The sequence below is a fragment of the Delphinus delphis genome, chromosome 11, assembly GCF_949987515.2.
Source record: "Delphinus delphis chromosome 11, mDelDel1.2, whole genome shotgun sequence".
NCBI lineage: Eukaryota > Metazoa > Chordata > Mammalia > Artiodactyla > Delphinidae > Delphinus > Delphinus delphis.
Genome location: NC_082693.1, coordinates 41,073,964 through 41,079,963, shown reverse-complemented (window position 1 = coordinate 41,079,963; position 6,000 = coordinate 41,073,964).

Below are 6,000 nucleotides of genomic sequence, written 5' to 3'. Positions count from 1 at the left end.
ACCCTATGTATCTCTTCATATGGCTGTTCACCTGTATCCTGTATCCTTTGAGATAAATCGGCAACAGTAAGTAAACTGTCTTCCTGGGTTCTATGAGCCACTCTAGCAAATTATCAAATCCAAGGAAGGGATCGTGGGAAGTTTGCAGCCAACTCGGACAGAGGCTGTGGATAACCTGGGGACCCACTACTTGTGACTGACATCTGAAGCGGGGAAGGGAGGACAGTCTTGCGGGACTGAGCCCTTAACCTGTGGGGTCTGTGCTAACGTGAGGCAGTCAGTGTCAGAACTGCCTGGTATGGAAAACCCACGCATCTGGTGTCAGAAGTATTGTGGGTTTGGGTAGAGGAAGAACAGAAGAGCTTTTCCCTATTCACTGAGCACGCTCAGTACTGCACAGAAAATCTCTGGCCTCCATGATGCGAATCTCAACAGGGAAGGGGGAAGTTGCTCCCTGATAAGCTGGTGGCATTCGTGGGAGGCTTTTCCCCAGAAAATGAAGAAGTCCCCCAGAATCTGGGCACAGATACTCTACATTTTAAAATATTTCTTGAAGTTCCTATTTCTCTTGAAGTGCACCTGGCCCGTCTTCTGGGCTTGTCCCACCTCTGTGGCTCCTGGCTCACCACAGAGTTGATCCTGCCAAGCAATTCCTGCCCTCATTATAGACTCCAGGGACATCAAACTTGGAAGAGAGCTAAGAAACCATCTAATCATATTTTCCAGTGATCACACTCCCGGGCATGAAACCGGGGAAAACTATAATTCGAAAAGATACACGCACCCCAGTGTTCATAGCAGCACTATTTACAATAGCCAAGACATGGAAACAGCCTAAATGTCCATCGACGGAGGAATGGATAAAGAAGATGTGGTATATATATATATACAACGGAATATTGCTCAGCCATAAAAAAGAATAAAATAATGCCATTTGCAGCAACATGGATGGACCTAGAGATTATCATACTAAGCAAAGTAAGTCAAAGATCATATGATATCATTTATATGGAGAATCTTAAAAAATGATACAAATTAACTTATTTACAAAACAGAAATAGACTCACAGGGACTTCCCTGGTGGCGCAGTGGTTAAGAATCCACCTGCCAATGCAGGGGACACGGGTTCGAGCCCTGGTCCAGGAAGATCCCACATGCTGTGGAGCAACTAAGCCCGTGCACCACAACTACTGAGCCTGCACTCTAGAGCCTGTGAGCCACAACTACTGAAGCCCGCATGCCACAACTACTGAAGCCCGTGTGCCCTAGAGCCCACACATCGCAACTACTGAGCCCACACGCTGCAACTACTGAAGCCTGTGCCCTCTAAGGCCCGCGTGCCACAACTACTGAGCCCACATGTTGCAACTACTGAAACCTGCGTGACTAGAGCCCGTGCTCCACAACAAAGAGTAGCCCCTGCTTGCTGCAACTACAGAAAGCCTGCGAGCAGCAACAAAGACCCAGTGCAGCCAAAAATAAATAAAATTTTAAAAAATGAAGAGAGAAATAGACTTACAGACACAGAAAACAAACTTACCAAAGGTGGAAGAGGAGGAGGGATAAATTAGGAGTTTGAGATTAAAGTATACACACTACTATACATATAATTGATAACCAACAAGGACCTACTGTAGAGCACAGGGAACTATACTCAATATCTTGTAATAACCTATAATGGAAAAGAATCTAAAAAAGAATATATGTGTATATGTGTGTGTGTATAACTGAGTCACTTTGCTGTACACCTGAAACTAACACGAAATTGTAAATCAACTATATTTCAATAAAAAATTTTTTAAAAACCCATCTAAACATGACCTCTCATGTATACTGACAAAGAAACTGAAGCCCAGAGACGGAAACTGAAGCTAGTAAACGGCAGAGTCAGGCCAGAATCCTGTCTCCTGACTTCCCCTTTCCCAGAGCCATGTGACCACCATGAGACTGGGGGTCCATTACAAAGTTTTCCAAACTGCCCATCCTGTTAGTGAGATCAGCCTCCCCCCTCCAGTGTAATGTGCTCATTTGTGTCAGCCCCTTCTAGACCGGAAGTCCCATGAGTTTGTTCGCCGCTGTGTCCCAAGCCCTAGGGGAAGTGCCTGGTTCGGAGTAAATGAACCGTCATTATTTGTTGAATCAATAAGGAAGACACAGTGGTTGAGAGTCCGCCTGCTGATGCAGGGGACACAGGTTCGTGCCCCGGTCCAGGAAGATCCCACATGCCGCGGAGCGGCTGGGCCCGTGAGCCATGGCCCCTGAGCCTGAGCGTCCGGAGCCTGTGCTCCGCAACGGGAGAGGCCACAACAGTGAGAGGCCCGTGTACCGCAAAAAAATAAATTAAAAAAAAAAAAAGGAAGTCAGTGTAGATATGGCCAAACCAAATTACTCAGCCCTCAAAGTGGTCATTTGGGCCTGGAAGTTGGATGAGCTGAACCAGCGTGGTCAGAACAATGAACAATGATGTGGTTTTGAGCAACAATGTGCTTTGGACTCAGAAAGATTTGGGTTTGAATCCTAGCTCTGCCATCTACGGGCTGTACATCACTTAACTTCCTTAACCTCAGTTACCACACCTGTAATAAAGGAATAACAATGCTTACCTCAAAGAATTGTTGTGAGAGTTAAGTGAATCGTGCATTGAAAGTACTTGGCTCAGTGTTTGACACATCCTGAGTCTTTACAGTGGCTTTTTATACTAGAGATGCTACATGAGCAATGATGCTGATCCTACCCATAACTCCTTCTAGAAGCGACCCCTATTCACAGCCTCTGCTGCCCATGTGGCCTTGACCTTGGACACAGCTGACTGGACCAGGGTAGGGAATTAGTAGGGGTCAACCTCTTCAGTCCGCCTCTTTGTGGGACCTGGGCCTTCCAGGCAGTTGCCATCTTGTAATGAATGCTCTCTCCCTTTGGCCACTGGAGGAACCAAGGCAATTTGGCTTTGGGAAGCCATTGGCGGAGGGTGGCTCAGCACTGTGAGGAAAGGCTCCTCAGACCTGGATCAGAGTGAGCAGCTCGGCGCTGCTGCCTCGAGGTCCCCAGCGATCCAATGCCGTCAGCACACGAGGGTGCCGGCCCAGTGCAGACTGGATCAGCACAGCGTGTCCACAGAAGTGACGGAGGCGGCAGTGGCAGCAGGGTCTCGCTCAGCAGTGGGCGTGGAGCTTGGATATGAGGTTGTCACCGAGGTCACCGTTTTCATGAGCAGATATGAGTCGGTTCTGGGGGTTCTGAGAGGGCCTGGAGGTCCTGTAATAGCAGCCTTTTGTGTCCTTATGGAACCCCAAATTTTAACCTAGACCCACATAATCCAGGACCCACATAACCCAAAAACCCTGCTCCAGAGCGGTGGGGATTCGAAGTGCTGAGGCCCTGCTCGGCCTCAAAAGCAGACAACTACATCCCACTCTCTCTCTTCCCTGCACCGTTTGCTCCTCCACTCGACTCAGACATCTGTTCCCCACCCACTCCTTCATCACCACGCTCCCATCTCTCATCCTCCTCCCGGGCGATGCTGTCTGTCTGCGGCACCCTCCCTATCCCTGTCACGGAGGCATGGGCCCGCCCGTCCATCCTCCCACACCTGCAGGTTCCTGGCCAGCGTCCACCTTGCACCCCTGCAAGCTGGGCACGCCCTGGCTCCTGAGGCAGCGGATTCCATTCTCGGTTAGCCCTAAGTTCCAAACCTTGAGCCCAAATCGGCCTTCCTAGAAGAGAAGCTGGTTCCAGTTACGTCCTCTGGAGCTCTGTCAAACAAGTTCACTCTTTATGCCTTTTGCTCAGACGTGTGGCGTTGGAGTGATGTCCACTCCGCCTGTGTGTCCCCCACATCCGGCTGCTTTTTTCCTTCTTCTCCTTCATCTGCCCTTCCTCTCCATCACCACTGGCCCCTCTGCTCCAGAGCCCACCACCTCATGCTGGTCCACCCACATTACTTCCCCTCTTCCAAGTCTTCTTCCTCACTGCCACAAGATGAATTTTTCCAAAACGTCAACGAGCATACGTCTCCCTTGAGATAGTGGCTTGGAACCTATGGGAAGGTCCTCCTTAACCTGGCATTCGAGGTCTTCTTTCCTCTGCCTCCAAGTTCATGTACAATTGCTTTCTGACACAAAACCCTTAAGCGCAGGCAAACCAGTCAAATTCACTGTCATCAAAATATTCCATGAGCATTCTTGCCTCTGGGACCTGACTATATACGGTCTTCTTTCCCTCCTCTCCTTCCTTCTCTCCTGTATCATCTCTGGAGGCCTCCCTGACTACCTGGGCTCTAAAAGGATCCCCTCCTACATCCCACAGAACACACAGTCCTCACCGCTGTGCTCTGTAGGTCCTCTGAGAACTTTTATTCCCCCACCCCCTTCATTGGTAGGCGCCCAACACATGAGTTTTGAGGACAAAGATGAGATCAACCCAGTTGCCAGGACTTCCTGAGTCTCTCCTCCATTTTCTTCAAGTGTTCCGCCTCCTCTGTTTTTCCAGCAGCCTCTGAAGAAGACACAGGAGTCCCTGTGGGGTCTGACCACCGTCAGGTACCATGAAACCACAGTTCCCCAGAGCCAAGGTAAGGAGAGGGATGCAGTGGATTATGATGCAACAATTTGGCCACCAACAATGATTTACCCAGGTTCCCCTAATATGTGATCAGCCGTTGAGTTCTTCACATTTAACAATGCATCCTAAAGTTCCTCTTCTTGAGAAAATGTTTCCAGTATTGCTCAGAAGTGACCATTTCCCTTGGCCATTCAGAGGACAAAAAAAAAAGGAAGGAAGGAAAGAAGGAGGGAGGGAGGGAGGGAGGGAAGGAAGGAAGGAAGAGAAAATCATTGGATACCTGCCATATCATAGGCACTCTTTCTGGAATTTGTGTTTGTTTTCTCAACTTTGCCTGCTGTTTAAAAGTCATGTAACTGGTACGTTCTCTCATTGCACATTTCTATAATAATTTTCTCAGTCTGCCCTTGTCCTTTTCTGTACATATCAGGGCATGTGTTTTAGACGCAGACCCCATAGCTGGAAACCTTGTGAAGCCTGCAGAGAGTGGCAGCTGAGGGCACAGATGCCACACACACGAACATGGGTTCACTCAAGTCTCTGCTATACCAGCTGTGTGGACTTCAATGCTGTAATCTCTGTGAGCTTCCCTTTTCCTCAGCTGTAGGAGGAACGGTACCCATTCCATGTACTGTGAGGGTCAGATCATGTACGCGCCACGCATTTAGCCAGGCATGGCACACACACAGCAGATGTTGGCCACTCTTGCCAGTGGTCCTCTGGTGAGGGCTTCAGCCCTGCATGCTAGGTTATGAGGTGCCCAAGGAAGGCTTTTGAGGGTGATGATAGAACTGTTAAAAGAGGACACGGAGGCCCTTCTGACTCAAAATTAGAGCTAGAATCACATAGCCCAAAGTTACTAGAAAACTTACCACTACTTTGAGCAGTCAAGGTCTGGGCATCTTCTCTTTACCCACTGTGCCTATTAGGGAAATCAGGTGATAGTTTATTTCGTAATTTCTGAGAGTGCCGAGGGGCTCTGGGGACTCTGGTAAGAGTAGAGAAATGGCCATTACCCTTTAGGGCTTGGGAAGCCCCTGGTCACCCCGTCTCTCCCCTCTGCACCTAGCGAGTATACCCCAAAGGTCACTGGCTGAATGAGGAACAGATGATCTTACACTGGGCTGGCGCCCTACAGCCCCGGATGGAAGCTGAGCTGGGGAGCACGGCTGAGACCAGGCAGCCTCCTTCCTGAGTTAATACCTATAAACCACACAGACACCGCGACCCCTTTCCCCTAGACTCCAGGGCGTCCACTCCACCACACAGCTGCGAGACCGCGGACTGGGAAGGCAGGAGAGGGGTGAACCTGCTTCTAAAGGAGGCACAGAGGGCGCGCAGGGAGGGGCCGGCCTTATGTGCTTAATTAATTTAGTCTTTGCCATACACCTATAAAGTAGGCGTTATTATTACTCCCGTTTTGCAGGGAAGAAACTGAGG